Source organism: Bacillus rossius, chromosome 1 (genome assembly GCF_032445375.1).
Source record: "Bacillus rossius redtenbacheri isolate Brsri chromosome 1, Brsri_v3, whole genome shotgun sequence".
NCBI lineage: Eukaryota > Metazoa > Arthropoda > Insecta > Phasmatodea > Bacillidae > Bacillus > Bacillus rossius.
Genome location: NC_086330.1, coordinates 38,926,379 through 38,941,247, shown reverse-complemented (window position 1 = coordinate 38,941,247; position 14,869 = coordinate 38,926,379).

The window sequence follows — 14,869 nt, the reverse complement described above, 5'->3', positions numbered from 1 at the left end:
AATTTTGGCAGAATGGAATACTAGGTACTACATGTATTTTTTTTTAATTCGTTGTAATACTAATAGAGTGTTACCTATAATAAATTTTTGGAAACATTTCTTTCTTCTAGTTTAAAAAAAACCTCTGGAAGCGCTATCTATATTTTTTAAAGTTAACCTGAAAAACCGCTAGAGGGTTTACAGCGCTACCTACCGAGTATTCTATACAATACTTCGAGGGCAATACTGTTGTACTCATTCAATGGAGTGTGTAAGAAAATATGGCAAAATTCCGTTTCGTTCTTTAACGTATGGCACTTGTCCGTTATGGTACTTTTCCGCCTTTTTCTAAGAGGCCAGGCGGAATACTTCCATTATAGTAGTCTTCCGTCGCCCCTGAATGTGGCCAGCTTCATGATGAGACTTAAGAGACGCTATCGGTAGCTCCCCTGAGACACATGTTTAAATTTGTAATTTTTTTAAATTACGTTTATTTCTTGGTTTATAAATTTAAAGTAATTTTTAGTTATTTAATTTGTTTTGCACTTAAGTGCCTATTAAAAAAACAAATAACAGCCTAGTTATTTTTAGGTTAAGTTGGCAGCCTGGTTTTTAATACGTTATGCTTTTCATGTAATTGTATTTTAACTAGTTTAAAATATTTTGTGGCGTTTATTTATGTGAGGCTCAAAAGAGGTGGACCTTTTGAGAACTGCAGATGGTGGCCGTCACAATGGAGTGAATCGCGGGTGCGTTCAGCGGGCCGCGTAAGGGAAGCTTTCTTTTCACAGACGAGAGAGCCAAACGCCCGATCGTGCATCTTCGGTTTTTTTTTGTTCATTGTAAATAAAATGGCGGTGTTGATAAAAGGATACTAATGATCAATTAGGTTAGGTTAGCTACATTATAAATACTTTAAAACATTGTGGACGGTTTATTTGGTTAGGATAGCTACATTAAAGATACGGAAGAAAAAAAAAGCATGAACTTCGGGGAATTTCGGGTTTTGGCTCTCTCGTTTGTGAAAAGAAGGCTTCCCGCCGCGTAAGTGGCAGCAGCCGACCGGGCCGGGCAGCACGGAGAACGACGACGGGACACGGTTAAGCGTTACGGGAACGGTGAAGATTTGGGTTGCACGAGTCGAGAGTGCCTGGTTGTGGACCCGGCGTGAACAGTTTGGTGCGACCGAGTGCGGACGTACTAAAAGGCAAGCCTTTCGAGCCTGGCGACCCTTCAAGTGGACTCTGGGTCGGGAGACCTGGTGTTTGCAGCTACGTCTTCGACACGCGACTAAGTCATCTGATGCTCCATCAAAAAAAAAACTTGCTAACCCCTTCTTGGGCGATCTTTCGCCTCCCAAATTGACTGAACTAGTGGTGCTTCTTATAAACATGGCACATGTTACATGCCATGGTACATGGCAACCGCTTTAAAATTGAATTTAGCGCAATTTTTCCCGGGCTTGATGTATTGACCTTGATGTGTATACCCTGTAAAAAAAGTTTTTAAGTGAGAAACAAAACTTTGCTCCTGTAAGGAAAGTATGCGGTACCGCGGCGCGCTAAGTTGATTGATCCGGGTCAAATAAACTGAAATTTAAAATTATTTTATTGGACACTTTAATAGTTATGATTGTAAATATAATTTTAGGGCGTTTTCGCGTTTATTGCGTTTAGGTTGTTTAATCATGATAACCAGGCTAAACAGAGTAACGGTATTGGAGGTTATTGCAAGTAAAATTCTGTAAAATAAAAATGGTGCATACGTTAAGTAATGTTTCAGTAGCCCATTTTCGTTGTGGGCTGATTCAGTGCATGATAAACAAGCCTTGTTCAAACTCAGATTCGTTGCTGATTAAATTTTTAGTCGTATTATCAAGTTGTGTAGTTTTTTTTTAATAAAATGGTTTCACTTGGTACTTACCTTAAGTTTTTAGTATAAGTCTGCTCTGCTCTAGTTTTTGCGGCACCTGCTCTAAGGAACAGCAAGCCACACCACACGGTAAAATTAAGTAAAATAAAAAAATTAAATTGTGATTTTTTTAAATTTTTTTCAGACGTTTCCAGGCGGGTCTTGTGGTGGCTTACTCTCGAGCGGATAACTCATTTCATAAACCTTTGGGGTGGTTAGTTTTCTTTTTAGCGATGTAGATAATTATAAATTATAATTATAAAGTAGAACCAAAATTCTTAATTAAGTGTTGAGAAAAAGGGCTGTAGTAATGTTTTTCGAATCAGACGTAAACAGTAATTTGTCCTTTATTTTTAACATCGAGTATGCAAAATATAATCATTTATCATCGCAATTCTGCTTTAAGGACAGTCAATTAACTGGGATTGTTTGTCCGAGTGTATGGAGGAATTTGTAGTCTATTTTGAAAGTCGTCGAAACTACCAATTTTTCCGGTATCTACTAATGAGTAAAGATCGGAAAAATTCATTTCGCGATAGGCTAAAATTAACATATTTATACCCGAATGCTTATTCGCAACACATCTGGAGGACTCTGGACCAATGGGAGACACTCGAACAAATCTGTACCGAATCTCACAAGACAGCATTTTCCCGAGTAGGCCCCTATATGTAGGACTGTGGAGCTCATCCTAGTGGTCATTTAAGCCGAGGAGTTTTCTCGGTCCTCACTAGTGAGCGGTCAGATACACCCGCACGTGCGAGCTACGAAGGCGAGTGGTACTCACGTCGTGAGAGTGCCTGTGGTCGTCGCTACGCCCGGAGAGGCGCGGCGCGGGGACCTCGTACTTCTCCGAGTGGCCGACAGACAGCTCCTGCTGCGCCGCCTGGTAGGCTGCGGGGAAGCTCTCCGACGCGAAGCCCTCCGTCTACGGATGGCATCATTTCACATGCATCGATATATCGATTTTACGATGTGTCATTGTAATTATATCGATGCCAACGAAATATTGGCTCTGCTATCTCGATAAATCAGGTTTTCAAAATAACGAAACCTTTGTCCTTGATTTGCTTAGTACAGTATGTCCATGAAAGAATTTCCACGTTACAAATTTTAAGAGTATAAACTGTAAGCGTTATAGAGTATTGTTCAAAATATCAATTAAAGAGTAAATCAAACAGTTTTAAATAAGCGGATGTGCGAGTAGTGCTTGGTTTTTTTTCTCGCTTGCAGCGCAACCTTCGCAAAATGGCGACTCCTGAGCGTAAAGAGTTTGATTTTCTGCAATTTACTAAGAGTGAATCTGTGATTTCAGTTCAACGTGCGTTTCGTTTAAAGTTAATTGTGATCCCCCATGTGGCAAAAACATCTGCCGATGTTATAGGCAATGTGTTTGTAAAGGGAAAAGCGCGGGATGACCAAAAGTGTCTGTACAGGATGCTGACCGAGTTAGAGCATCTTACCTGCGTAGTCCTAAGAAGTATGTTCGAAAAGGAAGTTTTGACATACTTTAAAAAAAGATGATACGATTTTTAATTCCTTTGGTACTTTATAAAAGTTCGTGTCTACGTTCAGCCGCTATATAATGATTTGCCAGAGTTCTGACACAGAATTAAATCGGCTATTGCTTCCATTACTCTGGACGTGTTAACCTCAGTGTGGGAAGAATTTGACTTTAAGTTGAATGTGTGGCGTAAAACAAAAGGTGCACATTTTGATCATTTGTAAAAAAAACTTCAGTTTGATGTGTGATTTGTAGTAAATAGTCTAAATTATACCGTTATAATATCTCTTACCATTGAAACGGGGAAATTCTTTTATGGACATCCTGCAGTAAGAAACCGGAAAAAAAAATTCGCGGATTCATTTCTCGACGTGGTATTAGGGCCCAAAAACCTCCATCAACTACAAAGCTGCTTCAGTGATTGGTACACAGTTTACCTGAACGACTCTGGTCCGATGGAAAAAAACGTATCGAATCATGAGCAACCCCCCCAGTTAAAAAGGTGTCACGAGTTGGTAGCAAATGAGGAGGGGTGTAATTTTGCCCAAGAGACAGAGAGAGTCGTGTAGTCTATTCTAGAGGTTATTGAAAATGCGAATTTTTCCAGTATATATATATATATACACATATACATATATATACATATACATATATATACACTGGTTTAGGCCCTACCAAGTCAAGAAATGAATCCGCGAATTTTTTTCCGGTTTCCTACTGCAGGATGTCCATAAAATAATGTCCTCGTTTCAATGGTATAGCTATATTATATATATAACTCATTCAGGGTTCTTTATTCCGGTTCGATACTCTCGGAAGTGTCGGCACCAGGTGACCTGGAGTACAGACGTGATGGATGAGTGTCCGTACCTCCGGCGCGGCGGGAGCCTGCTGGTAGACCGGCTCGTCGAAGGCGGCCAGCGGCGGCGGCGGCGGGGGCGGCGTGAGGAACTCGGGGACGACGACGCGCAGCGACCGGCCGCCGGACGAGCTCCTCCTGGGCGAGAAGCGGCGCCTGGCCGGGGGCTCGCCGCTGGCGCAGACCAGCAGCAGCGCTGCGACCACCACCAGGGCTGCCTGCGAGGCGAGACGGGGTGGCTGAAATGCTGCCCCTTGGATGGGCAGCCCTTCAGGATTTTTCTGACAGTGGTTAATTTGTAAAGTGACCTAACCTAACCTAACCTAACATAAACTAACCACTGTCAGAAAAATCCTGAAGGGCTGCCCTTTCAAGGGGCAACAATTCAGACAACTTTTCAAAAACACCACTGTCAGAAAAATCCTGATGGGCTGCCCTTCCAAGGGGCAACAATTCAGACAACTTTTCAAAAACACCACTGTCAGAAAAATCCTGATGGGCTGCCCTTCCAAGGGGCAACAATTCAGGATTGTAAATTTACGAAAATATACACATTTTAAGATACCGGAAGGGCTGCCCTTCCAGTCGCTTTACAAACTAACCACTGTCAGAAAATTCCTGAAGGGCTGCCCTTCCAAGGGGCAACAATTCAGCTCCCCCGGCGAGACCACACACCCTCCCTGCGTCCAGACCTCGCGACAACCTCCGCAGCGCAGTGGGATGCACGTCGGCTTACTCGGTGCGAGTCCCGGGTACATTTGGAATTCCATAAACTAGTCTTAAGTCAATAAAAAAAACTGCACATCGAAACTGTCGAACTTTAAGAAAGGCCGTGCACTTCTCGCAAAAAAAAAAAAAAAAATAACGTTCATTAGACTGCAATATAGTAGAGACCTGTAAAATTCGCGGATTCATTTCGCGATAGGATAGAGTCCAAATACTTTTGACATTATTTTGCTTCAGTGATTGGGTTACACTTTATCTGAAGGACTCTGGGCCAGTGAAAAATCTTTAACAGAGGAATTAGCGAATCACGATCATTCCAGTCAACAGGTGTTACGAGTCGGTAACCAATCAGAAGATGTAATTTGCACGAGTGCATAGAGGATCATGGAGTCTAACCTTTAGGGATTTTAAATCCCGAATTTTATGTCCGATTCAGAAGTTTCTTTCTTGTGATTGACGACCGTTTGCAAGAGAAGTCATTTGCCTTATTTGAGCAAGCCATTCAGGAAGAGTGATTGGTGTGCTGACAGTAGGCATGCGCCTGAAAGAAACTCGACCAATCACGAAACCCAGACTATGCTACAGTGGTTTAACTTTTTTTTTTTTTTTTTTTTTTGGAGAAAAGATAACTTACGTCAAATAAAGGGGGATGATTTTCATCACCAACCAGCCAAACATTCTAAACTAACAATTATTAAAAAAAAAAAAGATTCAGTGGTCAGAACACGCGTCCTGCGGGGTCAAACCCGGATTTTTCACAAGTGAAAAACATGACGAACGTTGCCGTGGGCTTTCTCCGCCAAAATCGTTCCGTCGCTGCTCTATCTCATCTCACCTCACGTATCCTTCATGCTGGCCGTGGAACAAGAAGACTGTTCCTTGGCTCATGCGAGTGTCAGCCCTATTCCATCCATGCGGACCCTGCCTCAGACTAGAAAATACATTTTCATTACTTTTTAAATGTGAAATTTATTAATGTTAATACTTTATTTCACTCGTGATGATTTAAATGTTATTCTATGCACTCTTAAACCACTTTCGGTTCGTCCAAACGAAAATTTATTTCTGGAAGTAAGATTTTAAATACAAAATTACTGATAAAGGTCATTAGTACATGAGAAGAATGTTTAAAATTCAACGGTACTTGCAGGATCATATTGTTTTAAGGCCAAATCGCCTAACAACTCGTGGTTTTGAGTAAGAGTTAAAAAAAAACTGTTGATCTTCAATATTAGCTAATTAATAAGGTTTACTTTAAATACGCTCTAACATTCAAATCCACTTACGATATTCAACTATTTTTTTCAATTTGTTTTCAAAAAATTTCATAATAATATTATAGACTGCGATGGGAAATTTTAAATATTAAGATTACTGGTCTATGCAAATTATTTGTTTGAACTATGAACATTTTGAATGCAAAACTATAAATAAATTGCTGGAATATCGATTCAATTAAAAAAATTATTGAATTATATACAGTTTTTTAATACGAAATTAATATCTAATTTGAATTATGATTAAAAATATTATATTTTAGTATATTTTCGTTAAGTTAAGAGCACATATGTGTAAAAATTATATTATTATATTTTTCCCATTACAGTTTATAAGATTTATATTTATCATATTAATGATATGTAAATAATTTTTGTTTTAAAATTAGTTGTTTTATAGTGATATAGGCTTTAAAAAGAATTAAATCTAATGCACACCCCTTTGCGAACTAGATTAAGCATACAGCTCACTGCAAAAAAAAATTACTAGATAATAGCTTTTCAGTAATTTTTAGTTACGTGCTGAATAACTTAGTACAAAATTTATGTTTGGTTTCATTTTTACAGCATACCACTACGCTTTGTGAAATGTCGTACCGTTACTGGCCTTATACTGCCTTGTATTTCAGGATAGTTTTCCGAAAACTGCTATCTCGAAGTTTGGCCACAACGTTGTGTGTGTGGTCGAAATACAAGATGTCACTTTTTCATATAGAATGCTTTATAACGGAACTGTTGCAAATCAAATATTAAAAAATGTTTAACGTAAAGTTGTTGAAGTGACGAAAGGTTTATCCTTTTAAAGCGTCAGTCGAAAAAGATTATCGCTGGAGAAAAAGGTCGCAGAGTTCAAGGTTACCAACTCCACAGTGCGTGTGATTATTACCTCACTCCTACATGCTCGCAAACATGCATGTAACTCTAACGTTAGTGCCTAGAGGGGCTTTCTTACACGGGGTACAGCCGTAGACCGAGAAAACTAGTTCTCCTCACAAATTTCATTCAGATGGCTAATGTTTGTGAATAGTAAGAATGCGTCATTTGCCGCTGCAGCCTACATCAAAGAATGCTTTTATTTCAACGTACATTCAATGAGAAAATAGCCGTAAAAGGATCTCTGAATTCTTTTGATGCTAACGCTACCTGGTCCATCAAATATATGAATACTTTTCGGCAGTCATTTGTTTGCTTCTACAAAACATTAGCCACGCTATATTTTTCATGTAATGTTAAATTTTTACACGTTCAAGTTAATCATTTCACAGTGATAGATAAAAGTAAAAGGGCGTGGAATCCAGTTGACTATCGTTACATTAGTACTTAAACCCACAAAAATGCACGAAAGGACACTGACGACTCGTCCTTTCAAGAAGCGCTTCATTGGCGTTTCTCTAAGGAGATTTAAAAATAATCTGAAATTCTTTGTTAAATTTTCACAGATATTTAATGCTATAGTGTCCTTAATGAGGTAGTATTTTAAATTGTTTTGATTTCATAATTTAGTATTTTTGCTCATTACTGTAGATAAATTCATAATACAGCTATCGTTGTTTATAAAGGTTTTATAAATTTAAAATGTTTTTATTTATTGGTTCTTAGAAACGTAAAGGCTAACTTTTATGTCCAACCTAGCATAAACAAAGATCATAAAATTGTGCAACATAGCATTTTCAAATAATCATTTGTGTTTATGCTTTAAAATAATGCAATTTTTTTTTGTATTTCATTGAAAAATCAATAATAATTGAATTTATAAATTACTCAGGTTTGTATCGTTGTGGTAAAACAAAATTTTTAATTAATTTATTAATTACATACAAAACGTTAAGTAATACTCGCCAAAAGCTACACACAAACTATTAATAATTAATCGTTTGTGTGAAGACTTTGTCATGTATTAAAATTATTTAAAATTGTATTCAAAAAGATTACGTGTTTAAAGTTGTTGCTAGGGTTGACATAAAAATTGGCCTTTAAGTGTTTAGAACAAAAAAAAATTCTTATTAAAATTATAAAACATTTTATACAATACTAACAATAGTTACATTATAAATTTATTAAAAATAATGAGCAAGAATACTAGATTGTGGGAGCAAAGTAATTCACGATACTATCCCCTAAAAGAATGTATTCGAAAAAGCTAACGTATGAAGCGCCTTGACCTTTAGTTGTATAGTTTTACATTTTTTTTTCATTGAAATTGTTCTAAATTATTTTCTTGGCAATGTTTCTCACAGCATCAACTCCCGGGTATGAATGATCAGGACCAGTATGAAGGATCAGGGTAGTGATCAGGACTACTTGATGGACCATGAAAGGTCCTGGGTTCGCTTCCAGTAGTTTCGGAGATTGTGCACCCATTTGCTCAGGACTGGATGTTTTTGGCTGATATTACAAAACGCAACAATAAGGTTTAGGTTTTGAATATGCTACACCCTAACCATATTCCTAGAGCATGAAAGGAGTGCACGGACAATCTCTCATTTCAAGGGAACGTATTTTGGTTTCCTACCCTTTGCCGATTTCTTGCCCAAACCTCCGCGCATGCGCAGAGAACACTTTTTCGTTGACTTATTCCAGACGGCGGACCCGCGTACGGCAACGTTAACTTGTAAATAGTCCCTTTTGTGGTCATTGGGGGACGTACCAAGCATGATCGTGTGCCAAATGAAACTTTACGGTATCAAAACTATTCTGGAATACATTTTGTACACTTAAATGGTCATAACAAGAAATAATCGAAAACCAAAAAGATCTTGAGAAAATTATAAAAGCTGTTCTATTTTTTGTGCGATGGTGCTCTTATCTCTAGTATTTTTGCCGCACTAATTGTATCGACTGTTGCGAAACGTCCGCTAGAATGCGTTGTCGTTGGAACCAGTTTCTAGCCTCGCGCAGGTCACCGTTTATTAAATCGGTTGCCGATTTGTTTCCTTACATGGGATTCGGTTTGGGCTCATTCTGGAACACGGTCCGCGAGTTAGGTTACGGTCGTATCCCAAACAATGCAGTGCTTATTCGCTACCTTAACCCGAACGTCTTGGAATATCGTCCTTATTGTCCCTTCACCTTCATACTACGGTTTCCACACCGCGGCGTTTTTTGGGCTTGTGCCTCTCTCGGAATACACCAGACAAGGATTCGCGGCAAGAATAACACATCGTGACCGCAATGGAACCGCCACTCTCGCGGTCGCGCGCGGTGGCGCAATCAAGCTTACCAACCTTAGCGGTTCTGGCAGAGATCACCATAAGTCCCCGGAACACAAATTTCCGCACGTAAATAGAAATTACCGGCTGCGCCTGTGAATGTTCTCCAGCAACGTGTAACCGTTGTGGACATGCAACTTACGTTAAATAAATTTAAAATTTACATATCGGTATAACTAATAGGCTAACCGTATTTTCCGCAAAGCCGGTTCTTTGTTTTTCAAGTCATTTTCTCTACTAAGAAAGTTATGTAATTTTTTGTTCTCAATTACTGTTATTTTTAAAAGGGTTATTAAATAGTCATAATGTTTCTAAAATTTATGATTTGCTGTCCACTGATAAATTATTTATATTAAAAAACAATTTGACCTAAATCCATAATTTTACTATTCCAAATTCTACTGTTCACCAAAGTTTTTGCAGTTCCAAATACATTCACCAAAATAGTGCTGAATTATTTAGAAAAAATTTCAAATTATGTAATACCAAATTAAAATTAAATCGGCCTTGTATGTTGCTTACAAACACAAATTTTACAAACGAGGATAAAATCTTTCGTTACCAAATTTAATTTTCCTAGGTCATAATTAAAAGTAATAATAGTCCATGTTATTTCTCTGAATTTTCTGATACTACATAATTTTAATGTCTAAAATAAAGTTCTCCAGCTGATTTTTTCAATAAAATTGTTTTCATTGATATTACACAGTATTTCCATGAAATAATGCCCCGAATATAAATTTTAATAGAATCAACTGTAAGCGTTTTAGAGTGTTGGTTCAATGTCACAATTGAAGAGTAACTCAAACAGTTTTAGATAAGAGCATGTGCGAGTACTGGTTTGTTGTTTTCTAGCTTTCAGCGCCACCTACGCAAAATGGCGACTCCTAAGCGTAATTCCTCCAATTATTAGAATGTGAACATGCAAACTTTATTTGGCAACAGGATGGAGCCCCTCCCAAATTTTCGCTAGCCCCTACGTTCACCTGACATAACGCCAAACGATTTTCTTTCTTATGGAAATTAAAAAAAATGTATTATTTCCATTATTCCGGACGTGTTATCCAACGTTGGAAGAATTGTAAGTTGGATGTGTGCCGTATAACTAAAGGTCCACATATTGGAAATTTTGTAAGAAAAACTAGGTTAGTTTACCTTCCATTTGATATATGATTTGTTGTATATAGTCTAAATTAAACTGTTATAATTTACCATTGAAACTGAAACATTCTTAAAGGACATTCTGTGCTGTAAAGTGACCACCTAAAATAGGTAATTAAACTTAGTACATTTAATAGCGATTCTGAATGTCCTAGAAGATGGCATAAACAAGGCACGCTGAAACATCAGGTTGTCTATCACTTCCTCAGACCTAACACAAATCCCAAAAAGTAGTTCATTAAACAATGGAGCACAATATATCTACTTTTTGGAAGTGTGCATATTTTGATGCAATGAATATTGTTTATGTGAGAGGGGTATTCAATATATGGCTAAGTAAAGTACAGTGTTCGTCAACAAACTTTCACAAACATTTGTGTTTATTTGAAATATTAAAAAAAACTATAATGTTCGAATTTTAGCGTAATCAGTAAAATAATAATTCATATGCAATATGTAATTATAAATATTTAAACTTTATATTTATTATTAATGTTATTTATATAGAGGAAAAATGTGAAATATTGCAGAAGTGTAATATCCTTCAGATATTAAAATTATTTATTTACAAGTATTTTTATTTGAGAAGTAACTAATGTGCTAGATTTTTACAGCTAAAAGCTTTTAAATAATTTTATTTAAAACACGCATAAATATTATTAAATACATTTCTTTCAAATTTTTCATTACGAATGTAAAACTCATTTTTATAAAAATGTGTAAAAAGAATGCTTTGAAAAATTAAGTTCATCTGACATAGAATTACAATTAGAAATTTCAATGTAGTGTAACTTTTTTCATTGCTATTTATAGCTTGAGAGTTATAGCATAATTCGTTTTAGGGCCTAATTTTAAATGGCAATAAAGACGAAATCCACTATTTTTAATGATGAAATTAGCTTTCATGTAACACCATACAATTTTAGCTCTACTACTATTAAGAGCCCAAAAAAAATTCGCTTATTCATTTCGCGATATGTTAACATTTAAATAAATACACATTTAGCTGTTGCCTCGCTGTTGATATGGACGACTGTGGGCCAATGAGAAATCCTCAGCGAAATGAGTATTGCATCAGAGGGAAGCAATTTCATACGACTCACAAGTCAGCAGCCAGTGAGCTGGCATTATATTCCCCGAGTAGGCCTACACAGAGGACAGTGAAGTCTATCCTGAAGGTCATGAAACCCGCGAATTTTTCCAATCGTTACTAATGGGCGTTCAGATTTTTTTTTTTTTTAAACGCTAAAAAGTCTGTTCGCTCGTAGCAGTGGTAGTCGATCAGTAATTTCCTTGAGTGACAAAATACCGTAACTTTGATTTGCTGATAACTACGAGGTTGATAATGCGTCAACATTGGATTGAGCCTACAACGGGATGTAACATGTCTGCACGTGTTTGTCGAAGGCAAGTATTCGTTATTTTGCCTTGTGACGTCGTCGTACCACGTAGGCACACGCGTGGTTGTTACGAATTATTAAATGAAATGACATGTAAAATACGATGAAATTTTTTTTTTCTTCATCCCGACGGCTCTGACGGCGCAAGAAGTGGCGCTGTCATGAGTGACAGATTAAACCTACCTGTTCCATCTGAAGGAGGTGAGCGAGTTCTGCAGAGAAGTCGGCGGTCGCTAGTGGCGGGTCGAGACACGCCGCTGTGTTATATACGCGGCGGGAGACGCGTGCCTGATAATTGGTGGCGATGTGCGGGTGGGAAGAGAACTATGCCCCTCCCTCCCCCTCCCCCAACACCCTCCTCGAGCAAACAGCCGAAATGAGCGGGTGTTGTCCGCTCATTAACCTCTCCGCGATTATCGTCTTCTCAGGGGGACGGAGGTAAAAGAAGAAAAAAAAACCTGTTCCACTTTAAACGTCGTGAGCGAAACACTTTTTTTTTTTTTTTTTTTTTTTTGGTTCTTCCTCCGTTTGCAACCCTCGCTGATATTCAGCGATACGCCCTCAAGGAATCCAAAAATTCCTTCTCCTCAGTGATACAAGTTTAAAAATTTCTCTCTCTCTCTCCCTCAAAGCACGGCCACTTAGGCGCACGATCGCTCCCTGCTCCAAACACACAGCGGCTCACTTAAAACAATGGCACATTTCGAACTGGGAACCCGGTGTGAAATTATTGGCAGACGCGTGATGAGAAAATAACAACGGCGTGGATCTCAAACTGCCGGTGCCATTACACCGGAGGCTTTTAATTTCCATAAAAAACACTTTGTCGTTCCGTTCGCAATGTGCAATTACCTCGAGCAAATAACCTGGCAACGAAATGGCATAATGCTGCAACTCTTTACATTTTTTTTTTTCTCTTCAAGTGTTTTTTTCTCAGTTACAAGGTACACTCTGTTGAGTGTGGAAACGAAACAATACATTAAACTGTGTTTTTCTTTGTATCAACAAAAGTCTCAGGACCAAAAAAAAATTACTCGCATTTAATAGGTTTTCTCTCATCTATATCTGGCTCGTTTAAAATAACCAGAAATAAAACTAGAGAAAAAACAGCTAATTGACTATTTTCTTGGCGTAAGCTGATTAAACACGACAACAAAATAGCGAGCGCGTAGTTCACATCCATGCGTTCGAGATTCTTTCTTACCAATCTTAAAGATATGTTAGCCAATGAACTAAATATTTATCGCAAGTCAAAATATTTTTGGTTCTCATTCCAATCTTTCTGTATTATTTTACTTTATATCAATACAGAATTAATTAAATATATTTGTACTTTAATTCCAAATACGAGGAAAAAAATATTTGAACCTTGATATCAATTTAGCTATCAAATGTATTGTGATAATTAAAATAAAACTTGCAATTTTAATCAACTTGTTACTGTTAATCAACTTGTCTGAAACCAGGTACCAAGGCTAGTAGCAAAAATTTTGTTTATAGATTCACGATGAAGTGAAATAAAGCTACGCCTACCCGGGCACACATACGGTGTGCGCAGCTTCAGAAAACCCCACGCGATTTGAAAATTGCTCAATATGACAGAGATGTGCAACATTTAGGGATACTCTGAGGGCATATATATCCTATTTCGTTTTTAAACGCCATTTTTAGGAGAGTGAAAACTGTTAAAACGCGTGTTTTCAGAATAATATTTAGGCACGTAACACCCGGATACAGATTCTTTAAAGCACCCAAGGTAATTCCACAACTTTTTCATCTTGATTTCTTTGCCATACAGTGTTATAGTTGAGAAGACTCTGCGCCAGTACAGAGCCTTGCGTTTATAGACGATACCGCGCTAGGAGTACTTATAGGCCTACCTAGGAACCGGAAAAATTCACGGGTTAAATGACCACTAGGTTGGACATCACAGTTCTACTTATATTCAGGCAAATGTCACCCACTCATTCGACTGCTGTCTTGTGAGACGTCCCAGCGTAGAAGCCTGTGATTCGTTACAGATTTGGTTTGAGTGTTTCTCATTGGCCCAGAGTCCTCCAGATTAAGTTGTGAGCCGTTAGTACAAAGCGGCACTGGGGTGAAAACTATTTTAATTTTAACCTTCCGCGAAATGAAACCGCGTACTCTAATAACACCGCTTCACGAACACAGACACATCCCTGGCTAAGCGGGCCACTCGGTGACGCTTAGCTGGGAAACTCGGCGCCATATAGCGGTTCCCCCGGCGAAGCCCGTCCAGGAACTCAAGTCACGAGTCCATAACCCACGTCCAGGCCGGCTGACTCAGGTCGCCCCCGCGACGGGCTGTGTCGCAAACAGCCGGCGCGAACCTCTGTGATTCCACGCCCGCACGCGCGCGTCGCAGCTCCGCAAGGCCCCTGATGGTAGACGAACCCGTGACACGCGGTGAGTGACCTTTTGAGACGTCAGAACACACGGACTGACACGATACCGTACTCCTTTATAAACTCGACATGCAGAACGTCGTTGTGTTTATTATTGACTATAATTTTTTTTTTTTTTGTAAATGAAACAGAAATAAGAATGTGAAATTACATATATATTCGTACATTTCTACATTTACATTAAAACAACTGTATCGCTACAAAATAATGTTCGTAGTAATACTGAGTTTTCGAATTATCAACCTGGCATTTATTTATGACTCTGTATTATCTAGATAACCTTTTAGGTATATTTCAAGGAAATACCACCTATTGTAGTCGTTACCATGGTACGAATTTCGGAAAATTTTTATATAGTTTCGTTTAATTGTCCATAGACCACAAAACCATCATCAATTCATATGATTATATATATAT